The sequence below is a fragment of the Pezoporus wallicus genome, unplaced genomic scaffold, assembly GCF_028554395.1.
Source record: "Pezoporus wallicus isolate ANWC-B61680 ecotype Strahan unplaced genomic scaffold, APGP_CSIRO_Pwel_v1 contig_2384, whole genome shotgun sequence".
NCBI lineage: Eukaryota > Metazoa > Chordata > Aves > Psittaciformes > Psittacidae > Pezoporus > Pezoporus wallicus.
This window is the reverse complement of record NW_026640488.1, coordinates 6,044,218-6,064,733: the sequence shown is the minus strand read 5'-3', so window position 1 is coordinate 6,064,733 and position 20,516 is coordinate 6,044,218. Positions and strand designations below refer to the sequence as shown.

The window sequence follows — 20,516 nt, the reverse complement described above, 5'->3', positions numbered from 1 at the left end:
CTGAGAAAACATAAACTTTGTATTTTCTAATATCTTCCTGAAAATGAGAATTATTTGAACTAACTTTTATTATGTTGTAATTACATTATTCCTGCCTCAGAGAATTAATACTTTCATCTGTTTTCTGTTAAACTGAGTGAAAAAAAAAAATAAAAAATCATTTTCCTCTTGGCTTATTTATATGCTTTCAGTTTTTATAGTTAATCTCACTACTAGGATTCTTTCACATACTTTGCTTTTCCAGGCTCCTATCTCTCTTCTTTCTAACCTTTCTTTGGCCTTTGGATTTCTTCCTATCTCTTTTCCTGTTCTTTCAGGCTCCCTCAGGATTTTTCTGTTCAACTTCTGCACAGCTAACTCATCTTCCCTAAACTGCCATCACAACTCAATGAACCAAGATACCGGCCCACTTGCAAGAATTCAGGATCTACAATCTGAGTTTTTCATCTCTGCTGAGATTTTATTCTGAGATCTTCCTGCCAACTCAAACTTATCATTAAAGCTGAACTCAATAGGCCACATCCTCAACCACTGTGAATGAAGTCAACAGAGCATATAGCAATTAACATGAGCTGAAGTGGTTGTTTATTATCTTTATCCAAATTCGTCCTTTTCCCTCTCCTCTTGCTTCGATCAATAGCTCTATTATTTGCCCCCTCAGAGTCACAAAGCCACTGGGTTCAATCTTGGTATCATCTTCAACTCTTTCGCTTTTTTTCTCCCACCCAGGAAGACATCACTAACTTTACCTGGTTGTTCATTATACAGTTCCACAGCCAACTGCTTTCATAGTTTCCATACAACTAAAACCTTGTCCAGAGTCCAGCTGTTACCAAATCATTCTCTCTGGTCTACTTCCATTCAAACTGAACTTAACTGGTATTCTATATCTCACCCTGTTCTTCATATGATGTTGTAAACAACATTCATCAGATAATATTCTCAGTAGTTTCATGTTGCTGCATTCATTAGTATTTAATCAAATCCGTATTAAAAAAAAATAGCCACTTAAGCAAAAATGTTTCTGAAGAACTCCCTGATATTAAATTATTTCCTATCTCCATTACTCTTCTTGAATGCCAGGCACCCAAGAGAAATCACATTGAAAATGCCTTTGGTCTACCATGTAAAATAACACACACACAAAAAAAAAAAAAATAGATCACCTATGGAGTTCCAAAGCGTAAATGAAACTTTTCAATTAAAAACATATCTAACATCTGATGTCTTCCCTAAATACAGATATTTCCATGTATGTAATTTTTACACAAAAAGATAATGTTTCTTAGAAACCACAAGTATTTGAGACCATTTCTGAAACTGTTCAGTCACTACTAACAGTTCTGAACACTTTGCTTCCAAGGGTCACTATTTTCTTATATTCACATTGGATGCATTAGGGACATCTTTCCTCTGGCTAGTCTGCTCTTACCAGTGATGGGTTTTACCACCAGGCAGCGAGACAGAGCTAGGAGCAGCTCTAGATGTTTTTTCTTCCTTTAAGCTTCTAGGAAAAAGATGGCAAATTGTCAGGGTTTTGGACAGTGAGGGGAGAAAGTCAGTAGTCTCTATCTGACTAGAGTCAAATATTATTTATTATTACTATTATAAACACCTTCTAGAGATTTCCCTTAGATGTCTTTCATAACAGGGGCCACTGTATAAGCACAATGAAATATTGCAAACTTTAATAAACAGAACATAAAATGGTAAGAGGAAGAAACTATTAACATTTCAATCTACAAAGACATGATGTGCCCCAGCAGAGGTCACACACCAGACTTGAGGAAGTGCTAAAGCTTAATAGCAAGCCCATTTTTCTTTCCTGGTAATACTGAGAATTAACAAAAGGAAGGTTCTGAACTAACAATAGATGACGCGAGAAATCACTCACTGACAGAAATGCATTAGCAGAAATTACTTCGGTTTCAGGGTGTAATACTGATGTATAAATATGAAATCCCAAGGCAAATCACACTTCAGAAAAACAATAAAGTAGAAAAAAATTGCGGAAAATATCCCCCTTAGTCTTGATGATGCAACTATATTGCTTCACTGTGGTAACATTCACTTTGCCATGAAAATGCAAATAGCAAAGACTATTTGTGACTGAACATGTTTGACACAAATGCATTGAATTTATTTGCACGTATATAAAATATGATGTCCAAGCAAGGGATAGTAACTTTTTCTGTTGGGCTAAAAAGGAAAACAAAGCTATGATATTTTTGTTAAACATCTGGACTGCTAGCTAGTTTTTGATTAGCAACCAAGCACAAGGTTAAGTTTAACAATATATAACCATGGCAATATAACAATAAGTGCTGATGCAAGTCTGACGTAGTTGTAAACAAGTAATTTGTGTGACCAACAGGAGGTAGGTTCTCTCATGTATTAACTAAATATGAGTTAACGCTGAAGAAATAAATATATATGACTGTTTGTTTAAAAGTATAATGGAAGACTTGAAGCTTAATTCAAGCTGCTTTTTTTGACACAAGGAAGTTCTGTTTTGCAGAAAAACACAAACACACAGAGGACAAACATGAAGAAAGGCAGAAACCCTGGCAGAATTAACTCATTTGACTTTAGCAACAATTTAATAATTGCCAGTTTACTTTTACTGAAATGCATGTGGTTTTCTGAATTTATTTTAGTTCAACAGGGTAGGTATATACCTAGCAAAAGAAATAACAGTTAACTGGATGCTATTTAATTTCAATATAGTCCAAACAATCAGCAATTGAGACAAAAAGGGAACTGATCACTCCTTTTAAAAAAAAAATATGCATTTTTTCCAATGAAAGGACTGCATAGAATCTAAATTCTGCCCTTCAAAGCCCGAGACACAACCCCCACCTGAATTATCAGAAAATCCGCAAATCAAAACAAAACAAACAAAAGGTATCTCCAACAACTGTTAAAAGTATCCTCTAATTTTTTTGAATGCCTGTGTGTTAAACTATTCTGTAACTAGAGGAGACGGTATTTTTATCTCCTGCCTTAAAATTTTTATGACCTGAAAGTATCTGAAGAAGTCACTCCATATACTTCATCATGTCACACACCAATCTTAACCTTACAGAAAACAAGCAGAGGGTTGTTTGGGTATGCAAGGCATGATGTTAAAGACTTTGTTAAGAGCATGTTAGGATTAAGAGCTTTATTAGCTCCCTCTAAGGAACTCCTGAACAGAACTGCCCTGATCAGCTCTGCACCTCCCTCGTTTTTCACAGATGTTTAATTCATAAGTTTCATCCAGCAAACTAACAAGAATCTGACAACCAATTCACTTAGCATGATTTTTTTTTTTTAAAAAAAGGGGGGGGATGGAAGGATTTTCAAAATCATCCAAGCAGAACTTTAACGTAACTTTACTTATTTCAGGTTGTTTCATATTATCTCTTATCCTATCTACCTATTTACTGATCAGGAAAACTTGATATGGCAGGCTGCTTTTCATTTTATTTGAAAATGCAAGATTGACAATCAGCTTCGGAAAAATCTGTGAAAATCTGAGACAGCATTAATTTCAGGGGAAAAGTATCTTTTACTACACACAGGTTATTAATAAAAAGTACATGGATTTTTTTTTTTGTCCAATACTTTAAAAACAGAGATAGAAGCTTTTATACCAAATTTCATACAACTTTTTTTTAATTTGGTTTATATTTTCATATGTTTTCTACGGCCATGACATTAGGCACAGTAGAAGTCTGTTTTTCTGTAACAATGGAGAAGGATTTATGTGGAGCTGTTAAAACAGAAAATACTCTTCACCAGTAGAGTAGACGCAGTTCTGCTTTCACACAACTCCAAGCCCTCAGCCAAACAACACTTTCAGAAAGGTCTGATTTTATTAAAAGCCTATAAAAAGGCAAAAGACTGCCACGCAAAGCAGCTAAGTTTGCTACCTGTAAACAAAGAACTCACAAGCATGAAAACAGGAAAATCAGTAGGTTGTAAAAAATATCTGCCATCCAGAAAAACACACCTTAATATTACCACATAACTAATGTGATTGGGAAGGAAAAATAAGATTACCTATAAAATACAGACAAGCACAGGAACTACAGCTACATTTTACTGCTTGTGACAGGAACTATTATTTTTATCATCAATAATTAAGGTTCATCTGGAAAGTTCTCTCTGATAATCTACTGTCTTCCAACAAGAACATCGCCGTATCAAATATCCAGTATTATAAATGAATAAAATGTGCTACTAAGTATAGAATATAAAAATAAATAATGAAATAAAAAATAAAAATATGTGTAAACTATTTTAAGTGTATGGATGTATGAATCAGTTAGCATATACACAAGACAAAAAAAAATAGACCTTCATGACTTTCTAGCAGATGCTCAGAAGTACAGGGAACAAGAAAGAAATCATGTGGTTAAATCCATGGGGCTATGATATGCAGTAAGGCGTCTCATTCTGGGATTTGAAATATCAGCATGCAAGTCTGAAAATATATACAGGAGTATATTAATTATAATTGCGATAACAAAATTACCTACATCAAACTTCCTTCACATTTTGTCCTATAATAATAATTTTTAAAACTCAAATCATAAACAGCCATTTCAAAACAAAATATATTCCTGATAGCATTCATACTGATATTAGTAACAAAGTAGAAAATGCATCTAAGATGCGGATATTTGCCCCTACAGCACATCAGTGAAGCAGAACAGAACCAGCTCTACCTTGGGGAAGAGAGGAGCACCCAGCTACCAAGGACAGCTCTAAGAGACTGACACCACCAGAGACCACTGCGATCCAGAACCATTTTCATGACGTGATTTGTTCTGATGACTGTGCAGGCTAGAAAATGTTCAGTTAAGGTACAACTTTCCCACATTTGGAAAGTTTGTGAAAATAACAGAACTTCTCTCTCAGACATTAGCAAACTGGGATATTGTGATCAACCACAAAAGTATTCTCCTCTTCTGTGAGCAGACGGAGAATTGTGACAGGGAGATTACTCCTGTACTGAGAAGATACCACTTAAAGGATTAAGAAAATATTAGAAGAAATTTAAAAAGTGAAGCCTCAGAATCTGGTATGCTACTGGGAGTAGAAAGCACAGAAAGTTTATGCTTCATCTCCTTCACTAAAGTTGCCAAGAATGGACAACAAAAATGTTAGAGTTAACGGCAAGGCACAATTAAAACCTGAAGATTTAATGCCCTTTGATGGGTGGGACTCCCAGCACTTTTCAAAGTCTGACCAGTAATTCATGCAGCAAGAGGTGCCAAAAAGTGTCTTGGCCCAGGTTCAGGGCAGATACTCATCTAAATCCACATGTGCAGTGGTTCCAATTCACAGCCTCTTCTAAAGCTGAGTCACTGAGTACTTCCCTGCAACAACACTGCTATGTACATTATAGTCTATCTGGTGAGTCATTTTGTTCCATACAATCTATTCACGGCTTATATAACTGCCTCTGAGTCTGAACAGAAAAAGGAAAATTTAGAACTATACAAGTAAAAACAGTTTCATCTCGTTACAAGGAAGACAACATACACTACAATAATTAACCTGATTTGAACAGTCTTCAAATCAGTTCAGCCATTCCAAGATTTTCAGGTGCAATCCACTTTTCTTGGAAAACATTAAAATGAGAACAAGACAGGGCAAATAAACAGCAGAAGATGTTACATGCAACCACATGCATAAGATTGCATGCCATACCCTGAACTCTTTCTATCATCGTTCATTATGAGTGCTACATTCAGCCGTAACTGAGTAATAAATTTCAATGTTACTGTACAGAGCTCACAGAATATTCAAAAGCAATTTATGAATTAAAATTGAAGTTAATTAAATCATGTGTTTGATATTTATACAAATCAACTTTTTATTGAACAAAAATTACAGCAAAAAGTTAAATACCATACAGCATTTTCAAATCTACACATGACATTTAGTATGTGTTAGTGCAACCCCTTGATTTACTTGAAGAAGCTCACACAGACACACCTGAAAGGGATATAACACCTCTGTTTCCTTCCACGCTCCTACTTACTGTGAAATAGGTAAAAAAGCAAACTTATTAATGCTCATACCAATTCTACTTTTCAAGACTCCTGTTTCAAAGTCCTAACCAGAAAGCCACCATTTTCCCTAAGGAATGTATCATTTTCACTTCTATCAGAAAATAAAATAACGATGGCAGAATACTTTAAACATCTCCAGACTATACACCAGTTAGAAATACAATCCTCTACTCTTTTGAACATTGCATCCCTTGACAATAGCTCACCTAGGCATACATAAAGTTGTCCTGAAATCAACTAGCTTGTGTATGGCAGCAAGGTACCCTTAGAAGCACAAATTTTAATGCAATTTACTGAAATCTTCAATGATGCAGGTTCCCCATTGACATCATTACCTGCAACTTACCACTGTCTCATGTCACCCACTCTTGGAAACTTCTCCTGTGTTGCCCACACACAATGCTTTTAGCTTCCTTCCTTCCTTTCACCATGTGTTCTGATACATAGCTAGGGTCCTGGCGGCAAGGCAACATCCTTGTTGGGGCCAAGTTACACTTGTGGAACCCCATCTGTGATACGCAATAGTTCACTGCAACTTCTTCACACTGTTCTCCAAACTCTGCAGGAAGTCATTACCAAACTGACCCAACTAGGACAGAAAAACAACCAGGTATGACCTGACTATGGACACAAAAAACCACCGTAGAGCCAAAGACGGATGCTGAGAAGCATCTCCCATCCTATAGAGGCAGCTGGTTTCAGACATCCCTCCAAGGAGCACAGCAATCAGATCATAGCACAGATGGGCTGCGGGTGAAGTAGCATACAGCACTGGGGCATGTTCCAAGTATATCAAAGCAGGAAACATCTCCAATACAAAGCAAGGAAAATGGAGTACTTGTGACACCCTTTATCAGGGTAAAATGTCCACTTACCAAAAGCGACATTTGTAGAACCTGATCTTTGAAAAAGGGGATATTAATTTGCTAGAGATGTTTCTCTATGGCAGAGCATAAATCTTGATTTGAAGATGTCCATTTCCTCTGAGCTAACTACAGCTTTTACTTTGTTCTTAGTTTGGAATTAGTGACTTGTTCAATTCCACATTTTTTGAGGGGCAGTTTCATATTCCGTTAAAATTAGTATAAAACAAAACAAAAAATCTTCAAGAAAGCAAAGACTTTGACAGAAGTTGCAGTCTTAAGTAAAAGAAAGAGCTTCACTCCTAACCTTACTCAACAGTATTTTGAGCACATGATCTTTAAGAAAGCAACAGCTCCTCTTGGATGAACTGTTCAACCTGGCAAGCTTCCTGATTTTCAGTAACTATTTTCTTTTTCTTTATGCAAGATTATCACCAACACTCCACATACTCTGTAACTGGTAAAATATATTCCTCATGTAGTAGGTTAACTGATGAACTGAATGCAGAGGACACTGCTGCAAACAGTAAAGTTGTCTGCACATTATGTTGTCAAAGCAACCAGCTACTTTCTTCATCACTGATCACTGCCTCAGGCCAGATACTGGCAAAACAAACCTACAGAGATATACATGCACTGAAAATGATCCTTTTACCCATCCTGCTATTAACCTTTTTAATTATTTTCTATTTTTTCTCCTGCAGTTTTTAGACTGCAGAGTCAAAAGGAAAAAAAATAAATGAATAAAATAAAAAATTTGAAACACAAGCCTTTCTTAAGAGCTGTTATCAGCCACTTCAAAAGGAAAGCCACACCAAGAAACCAGGGGCTCTCAGAAACATCACTGGCTGCCAAAAATATAGGGCAATCACAGCTGATTTTTTCTTACCACAACAAATGCTGACCTGCTCTATATGAAACCACATGCAAGCGAGTACCATCATTTCCAGGGTCTGCCACACCTGCCACTGCGATAACCAAGGCAGTGAGGGAAATGCTCTCCCTCTTCCTGGGAAGGGTACATGCCACCCCTAGCAGAAGCCACTGCTCCAGCTAACCTTTCATTTAATGACAGCAGACTGTTGTTTCCGGCATAGAAAAGAGGGCTGAAGGGTCATGGGATTTTTTTTGCTGTTCTCAGTTGCCTGCAAATGCTGACAACTTCTGCAATAGCTGGCTTTACTAAGGAGGCTAGAAAAATACACCGGGGGGGAAATTCAGGTCTACAATATCACCACAGCCATAACTACCCCAGTTAGCCCTATATAACCACTATGATGCTATAAAAGTCATCTTCTTTTTACTCTGAACCTCCATTATCCTGTGAATAGCCTTAGGGTCAAGGTCTACAAAGTTAATTATACAGCTAAGCTTTCTTGCAGTAGAAAGATCAGGCTCCCTGAGGCAAAACTATCACTCTTAAAGGGCAATCTTCTTAAAAATATAGAAAGTACGTAAAGGTATAAAACTAAAAGAACAAAACTCATTGTTTTAAAATTAAGACTAGAAATTAAGTACGCAGTTTAATTAAATAATTGTTTAAAAATGGAGAAATGGATAACTTTAAAATAAGCTGCGTATAGAAGAATGGAGAAAAACCCTTGTTGGGAAGAATGTTGTCTGTCTGAGCATGCCACCTACATGAAACAGCTGTCAGGGCTGAGACAGACACGGCAGCTGCTACAAGACCTCCCCAAAGACGCAAGCCTTAGACATTTTCATTTGAGCACCAGGAAAACAGAATAGCACCACCAGATCAAGTGAATCGAACAACCTAACTCATAATGCATGGCACAAGCCAAAGGATTAAACAAACTCTTTTATTCTTTGCCATTACACCCATATTAATCAACAGTATCTATGTCATACAGAATTTGCTGTAACACAGCAGCTTTTTTATAGCTTTTTGTTTTACTCATACTGTCTCATGTTCATGTCAAAATAGCTTCTTTAGGTTCAAAAAAGAAATTATGTAAGTGAAGTACCATACTTTTCATAACTTTTTCCACATGATTCATATTTTTTTTTCTCAGAGCAAACTTAGGTATTTTTAAATTAAAATAATACTTTCATCATAAAACAACTGTCCATCACTTGAGCACAGTACTGGTTTCTTTGTCCTAGAAACTGAATTAAATCAGTTCAGCATGGTTATTATAGGAAAAATAATTTTCTTTTTTATTTGGCAGGTTTGAAATATTATTTTCCTTCTAACCAGAGGTAAAAAAAATGAGCTAGAAACTTACATGTATAGATTCACCTGCATAAGTGCATTTGGGGACAGGGAAAGTGGTGCTCTGTAGTACAATCTTTCCAAAGCACAGATCAGTTTCTAGTTTGATGACTTTGATGCTTCAGTCTTAAAGTCTCAGAAGGAAAGTAACAGCTCTATCTGAAGCTAGGAAACTGCAGCACAATTATCATACAAACCATCAGGTACTGGAAATGAAGTTAATTTTGTTGCCTAGAGGTTTGCAGCTCTGGTGGTCTTCAGCCCAACACATATTATGGTAACTTGGGAAGAACAAGTGGGCTTTCGATGTTAATAGCAAAGCTTACTTAAGCAAAAAATCATGTGACTCAGAAGACACTTTACATGCTAGGTAGCTGCAAACTAAAACCTTTCAAGGAGTTTGGAGTTAGTCATCTGCATCCTGACCAGTCAACAAGCATGAAAGCTTTCACCACATTATTAGAACCCAGAAAAGGTAGCAGGGGAACAAACCGACAAAGTGGAAGTTGTGAGATACACAACCTTGAGCACAGACCATAAGGACTACTATAAATCTCTTCCATGCTTCCTCTCCCATCATTAAGAAAAAGCACACAGGTTCAAGGAAAAGAGGTTGCAAGGAGCAAGAAAATCAAATCTCAAATCAAATGAAACTCAATGGAAGAGAGCTACAAAATGGAGAAAAGGAGGTGAAAGAATGTGGCTACTAGGAAACCTATACCATGCAGAAGGCAGGCAGCTACAGAGTATTTAATTTTAGCCATCTACAATAAATTTACTTTTTTTGAGAAAGAGAAAATATTTATTGATGTGGAAAAGCTGGGAAGACCAAGATAATTTCAGACTTTGCCTAAATGTTTGTATTTCAGAGGACAGAGGGAAAATCCTTTATATGCTTTTCCACTTCCCACACTTTAAAGAAAAAAAGTTTCAACCTATTCAGTAGAATGGAGATATTATTGAATAATTGAATAGTAAGGATTTCAGAGAATAAAATCCTTTTCTAGGATGAAGAACAAAAATAATAAAACACTCAAAATTCACCTAAATTCGTACAGGACAGTTTCGGTCACAATTTCAGTTTAACATCCTAGTCTTTTGGTGAGTAAGTCACTGGGTCAAAAATTATGGGGTTTGATAAACTGTAGGAATAGATTTATATACACTACAGGAAAAGGAGTACTTTAAATGAGTGGCTCCTAGGTCTTCAGCTTTTACAAGCATATTTTCCTGGGGGTTTCCTGCTTCTGAACACACTCAGGAAAGTCAATTTTTAGTGATGCCCCTGGAAGAATCCTGTTGCGAGGCCTGGAGAGACAGCTCAGCACAAGGATGGTCACAGCCAGCACAGTCCCAGCACTGTGCAGCAGCCTTGAGGGGGAAGCAGCAGTAGGTGTGTGGGAATTTGGATGACAACCCAGAAGGTGGCTGATTTACAAAAAAGAACTGGGAATTACTGTTTAGCTGATATCTCACTTCAGAAATACCAGTCTTCCAGAAATTTCACAGCCATAATGTCTTTCCGCTAGTGCTACAGACTGTTACTACGGAGTAGAATTGCATAAGGAGCTCAGTAACACATGAGAACTCCCTTAGTAATTTTGCTGTGCTATGGCAATAAGAGGCTGCACATTTATACAGTAACACTTTCTTTAAAACTTGTCATTAGAATATACTAACCATGCCACATTAATGTTATATTGTAGCAGCACTAATCTATGTGGAAATCCTCTCCTGTACCTCTTCCTCATCTTCAGGAAACAAAAAAAACATGTATTTCATTTCTCACAGACATAAAATCCCAACTAGGTTTAAGTAGTACCTCTAAAACAGAAAATCCCTGAATAATCATTAAATGCAACCAAAGATTTACACAGAAAGCTCAATGGCACAGAAAGGGAAGTGGCTCTCTGAGGGATTATCTGGCATTCAGGATCAAGGTTCTGCTCATACCACATGAAATAAATGTTGCTCCATTTGCATGGTCTTAAATTTAAACATGGAAAATTATTAAACTATATATAAATAAACCTTTATTTAGGTTTCAGAAGTGTTTTCCATTATCAGCTGCAACTTTCTGTTTCAGTCATTTCTGTCATGAGCCTCAGTTTTTAAGTCATGCCATCTCGGTTTTTAGCACATCATTCTGCAACCTGGCTCTGCAAAAGAGACAAGGAAAGCAACTAAACAGCTCTTAATGCTGCTATATTTTGGGAGTGATCCTGTGCTTAACACAGCACGTTTTGAGTGTTGGACCAACGAAATTCTATACTCCTTGTCCACATATTCAACAGATGTCTTCTACTACATTATTTTTGTTACTAGAATACAATACAGCTAAAATGTTGAAGCATGATTATTTTACTCTGTATCATCCAATTCACATCATGGTTTGAAAAAGAAATGATGAGTCCTATTCATCACAACTATTTTACTTGCTTGTTACTGAGTACAATATTTATTTTTTTCAGCATTTTTAATTTAAGGGTTTGGTTTTTTTTTCCCCATGGAGACTCTGCACAGCTGCTGATTACATTTTGGACACAGCAAGTAAAGCAGAAATTGCTTTACTTAGAGTTAGTGAGGCAACAGTGAGCGTACAGTGGAAAATCACTGATGTTATCTAATTCCTAATATCAAGTTATTAGTTAGAATTTTATGTTCTTAACATCTGACTCTCACATAACTTGATATTCTGAGGAATTTTAGCCATGATTGTACTCCAGACAGAATTTATACAATCATTCTAATATTTTGCCTCTTGATAGTTACAATGAAACCTCATCTCAGTTTTGCATTTGTTCCCTCTTGAAAAACACTATCTCGCATAGCTGCTGAAAGCTTTCTTAAATCCTTGGTTTTAAACAGTAAAGAGTATTAGACTTTTGCAAGTATTCTGCTGCAAGCCAGCACAATCTCCGCCCCATTCTGAAGGGAATTATACTTGTTGCATGCAGTCCAAACTTACTCACTTCCTAGGTTTTGGCACTGTTGGTAATTCAAGTGTCATCAACAGAACTTAAGTGGGGGAGGGAGAGGAGAGAGTGATAAAAAAAGAAACTACACAGCTTCAACTTTCTCCTGTCCCTACAGTTTCTTTGTAAGCCTGCATTTATCCCCAAACTTTTGAGGCTGCAACAACACATGCCACCCCCAATCTGCCACAATAGCAATTAGGTTAAACTGGGCATATTTACAGTGGTATTTTACATAGGGACTTAGAGTTTGCTACTTATTCGCAACTGATTATCAGACTAATGTACCAAAAGCAAATTCAGAAAAAAGCAGTCGAATAACAAAAACCACTTCTGATTCCCATGGATTTTATTACAGTTTTGTGGTGTAAAATAATAGCTACGTTAAAGTTTAAGTATTTCACAAGTCTTAAAAGAAAGCAGATAGTTATACCTTGGTTAAGCTTCCCATTTCCAGAAAGTCAGTCTTATGCTGATCCTCATTTTATAAGGCATTTTAGTTTGTATATCAAACAGAAACAGTGGAGTGCCAATGCAAATAACAGATCCTGCGTTTTTCTCCACGTCTAGTATTCTTTTCTTGCCTTCGTTAAGCCACTGCAGCTCCTCATGTACCACTTACCACCAGATTTCTTAAGCTGCTGTACGATAGCAGCCCATATGTTAGCAGGAATAGTGAACCATGGTCCATTTGCCATCGCTTCTCCCCTTGCAACTGCAACAGTCTTAATTACAGCTGCTGTTTGCATGAATACAAAGAAGATAGGCACTAAGTATTTAATGGGTTTAATGCCTTTGGGCTTAATTAATAAAGATGTTACTGCTTGAATTAGTCCTAGAGGATTTTTAGATGCCTTTTAATACAATTCAGCAGCTGGAAAAAGGACATGAGCCAAACATTCTGTTTCTAGCCAGCTCACCCTGAGCTAGCATGGGCTTCTGGCAATGAGGGGTGTCTCGTTTGACAGCAACACAGTGGTGGCCTCAAATAACTTTTTAATATATCTCTGGAAGTAGAAATTACACAAGATACTGCAACTACTAAGCTTCCTTCAAGCTCAGAGAAAATACAAATGTTTAAGAGAGCTAACATTCAGAGCAAATATGCCAAATTAAATATCACCCTTTTCAGAGGACTGCTATTTAGTCTATGACATTTAGGATCTAATATTTCAATATTCCTTCACTATTAAGATTTTAGGAAACTGAAAATTTTAATAGGCTCCCTAACTCCTAGATGATCTTTGTTCTTTTATACTTTCAAAATGAACTATTTGTAAATAGACATGAATATGTAGAAACCACATAAGCACTTGAATAAATAAAACTTGAGTGCCCATAAAACATACTGCTGTATCACTTACGCCTGAGTAGACCATATGTATTATTACTGTGTTTAGAAAACTTTGTGCCCAGAATGATGTCCAAATTTTAAATGAAGAATCCTATATTATCAAATGGCATATTCCCGTAAATATTTGAGAGAACTCTGCTCTGTGGGAGGAAAAATAATCAAAAACCAACATACACATTCTTCTACCCCCTATTTCTTGTTATATGAATCCTAGTCTGTAAGTCACAATCCTAAAGGTCCACATTTCTCATGTAAATACATACTTGTTTCAGGTGTTTCCCTGAGTTAACACAGAGTTAACACAGAGTAATTGAAAATACAATTCCTAGTAAAGGACAAAATGGAAGGATTTGCTAACTCAGTGCTCTAAAGCACTGCTGTTTAAGGCCGCCAACCCATTGGCTTTTGGATATCAGAGTACTCAAATAATTCAGTGTATTCTGGGACAGATAAGATTTTAAGTGCATGACCCTGGGCCACTCCCAAGTTTTGGAAAGGCAAGCCAGTCACCTAACCTTTAAATTTTCTGTCCACAACTAAATATTCAGACTGTCATTTTACAGAAATTTATCTGTTTAAAGCTCTTCTAGGAAGGGCTGTAAGACAACATTTCAGATTGTGGATAGGTAGCTTCAATACTGCTTTAGGTGTTAGAGAGCTGTAATGCACTCCTATTGTGAAAGTCAGGGCCTTCCAGTTACAAATTATTCCCCAAGAACATGACTAAAAAATTAACTGTAGTATTGTTATTACTGTTGCATTTAAGTGGAGAATTCATTCAAACACCATACAAAAATTTATCTGTAAAAGTGTCAATTAAAAGCACTTTCATGGATGGAAAAATTATATTTGTGGTTTATAAATTAATCTTGCACTTGCTAGTTTTGAGAGAACATTTATTTCTATAATTGAAGAGGGAAAAAGCCCAATATTTTAAAAATACTATTTTTTTAATACAATCAGTAGAAGGAGATCAAGCAAAATCTTTTAGAAATGTTGCACTCCTTTTCAACTGACATGTTAATTATAGAACTAAAGAAGGTCTAAAGAGGTAGAAGGTAGAGAGAGGTAAAGAAGGTAGAATAGAGACAGGTCTAAAGAGAAGAAGGTAGAATAGAGACAGACAGAAAACTGTCACAATCTACAAGACATAATGTCAAAGAAAAACAAAAAGAAAATCCTGTACTACAGAACTTACGCTTTTGGGTTTGGTTTTGTTTATTTGTTGTTTTTTTTTTTAATGTCAGGCAAAAGGAAGAAACCTAGCTCTAGACCGTTAATATACCAGAAAACTGTCTTTGCGGCATCCTATAAACTCTTGTAATTTTGATGAACACTTTAGAAATTCATAAATGCACAAGAGACGCTTCAGAGAGCAGAAAATGATCTAACCCAAAGTTTGAGAACAGAAGACGTCTTCATGTGCTAAAATGACTTCATCTGTTTTCATAAAACATGGGAGGAACATCTGGCAGGACAGGAAAGGATTCTTGATCTTTTTAAGGCATCAGAGCTGAAGTTAGTGGGAGGGATTTGGGGGATGGATTTTTTTTCTGATTTCTTGTTTGGCTTTTGCAACAGGGTACATCACATTTCTGGGACTCCAAGAAAATGAGCAAGAACATTCAAGTCCAAAATTGAACAGAAAGGATTGCAAGGTTCCAACAAATCTTGAGGAAGTACAGAAGTTTAAAGATCAGTGGAGTGTGAACTTTAAGAGAATAAAACAAAAACCTGCAGAATAAGCATCACTATTATATCACCTGCAACAATTCCATGCATTTGGAAGAAAACACCAAAAAGCTTCTGAGTTACTAAAACCAATTCTTCAATTCCCAGTCCCATGCTGAGTGACTCGACTTGACTTATCCAGTCTATCTGTGATGTCTCAAAGGTTATTTAATGGATTTGAATTAAAGCAAATTATCTTGATAAAATGAGACAAACATCTCATGGAAATAATGTACTCAGCTAACTCCACAGGGAGTGGAGTTAGTAACAGAAATCAGTACTAACAGAAATCCTGAAAAGCGAATCTGCCCTTGTTCTCCTTCCACAGGCTGTACTGAACAGAGTAGTGCTAACTACTGGTTAACTAATGGTGATAACCAGGCCCAGCACAGAGCTACACATATTGCACAGCATCTCACATGCCACCTGTCACAGAGCTACCCCAGGGAATTTCTCAGGTGGCCTTGCCCTACAAAGAGCACCTCTAGACCATAATCTCAGCAAAGCCTCATGTGCAAACATGAAAACACCAATATGCTTGACTATCACCACTAAATAAAATATATGTTTTCTTCAAGTATGGAATCAGATATTATTAGTTCCAGCATGGGAGTCTGAAAATAAGCTTTCTTTCTAATGATTACATAGTTTTCCATTTTGTAAGTGGATTTTTCTGTTCATGTTTCAAAAATTCAAGTCTCTGCTTTGGTTAATTTATCTATTGGGTTTTCCTTTCATTCAACTCCCAAAACATAAACACTAAGTGGGTGAAAGCAGAAATGTAAAAAAACTGGTAACATAACTTATGAACTAATACACCTGTTATTTTTTCCACATTAGTTTCCAGTTTCTCTAACCAATAGTATCTAAATTAAAAGTCCAATCACATATCCAATCAACATTTTCATGGAATACCCAGATACTCATTGTTTTATCAATCTAACACTTACTAATACAATAAAAAGATTTCACTCTTAAGTTTTATTAACATAGAAATATGTAACTGGTCAAGCTACTGAATTCAGAACCCTCCTGGCACCATCAACTTTATCATATGTATCTTCCTGTAATTTATCCATAACAGTTTTAAAATGGTATGTTCCCGGGACACTTCCTATTGAAAACTTTTTTCTGGGATACTTCCAATTGAAGCTGACTTTGCTTACTTGGCTTTAGATTTATTTAAAAAAAAAAAAACCCTGTCAACATTACTACTCAATTTTCATAAACCAATACCACAGTTGCAAAAGCAGAGGCCATTCCTACTATAACTATTTAAAATACATCAAGTCAGAGTACAAATTTTCTGACAGTATTAATGGAATTCCTACCACACAATAAAATCCTGTAAGAGCATTTAACTAATAACATACTTCATGTTACCAAATAATAATAATGCTAAATCAAAATGATTGTAGTCCTACTGCACAGCAAGGTACAGATAGCTATAGCTTAAAATTACTAGCAAAGTAATGGAGATAAGTGGTTTCTTAAAGAAAGACATAATGACAGCAGGAGTTAACTTATCAAACAAATTTTATACTCAGAGATAAAAACAATTACTTTAAGACTTTTAAATCTCTAGGCTAATATAAGACTGATAAACTAACTTTGTCTTTAATTTGATAGCTATGTCACACTCTCATGTCAGAAACTAAATGGTTCTTCCATACACAACTGAAGCAATTATCTCCATATTAGTAGCATTAGACAAAATCAGCCATATTAAATTGATTTAAATAGCCTTTTGAAAAGAGAAGGCTTAGTTAAGTACAAAGAATTATGAATCATCTGCATCTTTTTTCTTGCAAGAACTACATCTTAGTTTAAAGTGATATAACTGTTTTTCAACTAAATGAATATACAGAAACACTTATGAAGAATCATCAAATAGCATGGGGTTACTGTAAATATACGCAATGAGAAAGGTCATAAATCCAGAGTGACCTGGCCTTCTTGGTAAACTGAATCCAACACAGTCCAAAAGAACAATCAACATCTAACTCAGGTGAATGTTAGAAAGCTCATGTGTTTAGAGTATGTGCATGCACATGCATGTACCTGTGACGAATGTAGGTCACACTATGGGAAGCCAGACAGCATCCTAGCAAACAGTCTCACCAAAAGGACTTTGGATCGGCATGAAATGCAACCTCAAAACCAATGGTTTGGTCTGACATCAGCCAAGAAGCAGTGCACGCCCTTTGACTTTGAAAGGAAGCTCTCAGCCAAGTCACTAATATTTTTTATTGTAGCTAAAACGTACAGCTACTGAACTATCCTGGATAATTATTATCTTATTAATTTACACACTCATTACTTGATTACTGAAGTTCACCAAGAACAAGACTGTATTCTGCACTGTAGAAAAGATGAGTTGCAAGTAGAGCCTGAACTACCTTAAGACAGCAGAAAGAAAGAAACAGATTTTAGGAGGCAGAAGAAAGGATAAGTGTTTGATGTGACAGTCACAAAATGGAGCCATCAATTGATAATCTTTTTTACGGCCTACTTAACTCCAGTCCAAAACACTATATCTGAAACAAGTTCAGTCCCTAGATGCAAAGAGTAGCAAAACAACTGCCATTGCTCTACAGACCCCACAGAAGAGTAAAGTCTCTCCTTGGAGGCAGTACAAGGGGGACAGAATCTGGAAAAAGAGACCATGAGGAAAAAAAAACCACCCATCTTATATGAGTTTAGCAGAAGTAGCAGTCAGCAAATGCTGTTTCTTGATCAAAGAAAATAGTATTATTGAGTTCCAAAAGAGGAAAGCATCTCAATTTCAAGAAAGCCAGAGATAAAAAACGTATCTAATACAGGCAACAGGAATAACAGATTGCTCTAATACTCTTCATCACTAAAGATACTGTGGAACCTCCCTCATGCCTTTCAGAGGATAACTTTGACCAAATCAACAGATTTATTTCTTTCTTCTTAAGTACAAATAAACACCTTCCAGTGCTTTCAGAAAACCTGCTCTTCACTGTCTGCAGCATTTAAGCAAAATTCTTGTAATAAAACAGCCTATGATTCTTAACAAATGTAGAAAATAAATCCCCCCAGGCACACATTACAGTGTTTAGGATGATCTAATCAGCGCACACAAACTGATAGAACATTTTCATTCTCACCGCTTAGCTACAGATCAGGATAAATACATCAAGGAGACAGTCTATGTTTCATGGATCTGGCTTCTGTTGCCTGTCCTTGATGTCTGACATTTTTCAGAAGAACTTAGCTTCATTCAAAAACTTGTTAAGGTGTTTGTGGTAATCAGTCAGGAAGCACACTACAGTTGACAGCAAAAGCTTTCATCACAAGATGTGACCATTCTATTTCTGACCAGGTTTAGTACCAGCTAGAAAGACTTTTGCATGTTCAGATCAACATACATCCCACCACTTTTTAATTTGGACCTTCAATGTACCCAAAATCCCTGTATAAATCCTGAATTGAAAAGTCAGGACAAATTCTTAGCACCTGGTTTCAGCAGGTTATGATGTCTTGACAGAAACATGCAGCATTTTTCTGAATGGCACAGGAAATGCCAGTAAAGATTCACAGTAATCTCATGATCCTTGAGTTTACGGTGATCAGAAAAAAAGACACACACAACAAGATTTGACTTGTGGCAAAGTTATCTGAAAAGCATAAATCTCTTGGCTACACATGATGGACAGACAAATGAACAATTTTGATCTGCTTACTTGTGTTTTTCCTGTCAACCTATTTGATCTAGCAAAGTAATCTGTCAGTGAAGCAAAAGCAGCTTTCAGGAATGGCATCTATGGTATTTTTCACTGGGGCAGAACTAAATTTCTGAAGCAATTCTGTATTATGATACTCAATGAGGTGAAATGATATTAATAACGCACCACTGAAGAAGGTATTTACAGAAAAGGCAACTCCCAGAAGCACCCTCATCTTCAGCAGAGAAATATTACAACAAAGTAGAAATCCCATGCCAGCACTCGCCAAGAAAAAGCACCTAAGCTTCTCTCTGATTTGTCTAGAAGACAAGGTAGCTTGGGTTCTGTACTATACAGCTCTGTACACATCTTTTCCAACACTTGCATCTAACACTCCTTGCTTCTTACAGTTAACAGTATGCTGTTATTGAACATAGGTACATTATGCTAGTCAATTTTATGGCTTTGACATCTTTGAGAATAATGTCATTTGCTTTTTTTTTTTTTTAATTTTATTTTTAATTCTGAGCTCATGGAATTTCTTCCCTGCTATGGAAGGAGTTTAAAATTGTCTTTCAGTTTCATTGGGAAAAAAGCAACATTTTCCCTAATCTTACATAAAATCTTTTACAAGGATACATAGCAAGATTTTACGTGCAATAAAATATGTTGAAAAGCAAAAGTCTCTTGGAAATGCGTAGTAAAATTTGATTCAGAAATAGCAAGAATATGGTTTGATGGTGCATTCCACACTGTAGGTTAATCCGTCAACAGATCACCCTATTAGATACTTAAAAGAAACATACCCTGCAACCAGTTAGATGGTAACAATTTTTGACACTGAGCTTTGTTCCATTTCTATTATTTTTGTCCTTTTAATTAAACTAGAAAGGGTCAGATTACATCTGAAAAATCAACACCTGCATGTAAAATATGAAAGCTGAATTTAGGAACATGTTATCCAAAACTAGAAAAAACTTAGTGCACATTGATTATACTTTAAAACATTACAATAATTTTTTTTAAATCTTCTAGATCCTGACATTTTTTCTGCATCTTTTTCCATTTTTCCACTAGCTAGACAGTGTACAAGCATCAAGAATAGTATTCCTCTTTTTTCCCTTTAAAGTCTTTTCAACAGTACCCATGTCTAGAATGAATTTAATAATTTTTCTCCTGCACACTTACATACTTCTGTGCAAAATTTCAATAAAAAATAACTTAGTAGGAAGCGTGAATGAAGAAGAGTGTGCAACATTTCCAGCTAAGTGGCAGGATGCAGACTATCAGGAAAAGGTAACTAAAGTCAATGGTGAGTGCTTGCAAAACGTAAGCCAGTTTGGCAGAACCTGACACTGTACTGCAGTTGGGAAACTAGATAACGAGAATTTGGCAACGTGCATTCTGCTCTTTAATAGAAAAGATGATATCAGATAAGCTAACAGCCAAATAGTCACATCATGTCTTTCCTCACAATAACAAGGACAGGAATACCTGGCAGTACTAAAATTTAATGGTATTTTGTTTGGAAGAAAAACTAATCTGAACTGTATGCTAAGATGACCTTTCATTTAAATAAAATTGAGCTTAAAAACTACTCCTT

At 36.1% G+C, this 20,516-nt stretch overlaps 1 protein-coding gene across 3 annotated transcripts in view; it reads right to left on the bottom strand.

Annotated features, from left to right (window-relative positions):
* The window catches only part of TLL1 (tolloid like 1), a 128,986-nt gene that overhangs the window by 72,484 nt on the left and 35,986 nt on the right, over nucleotides 1-20,516 (bottom strand). The window lies entirely within an intron of this gene.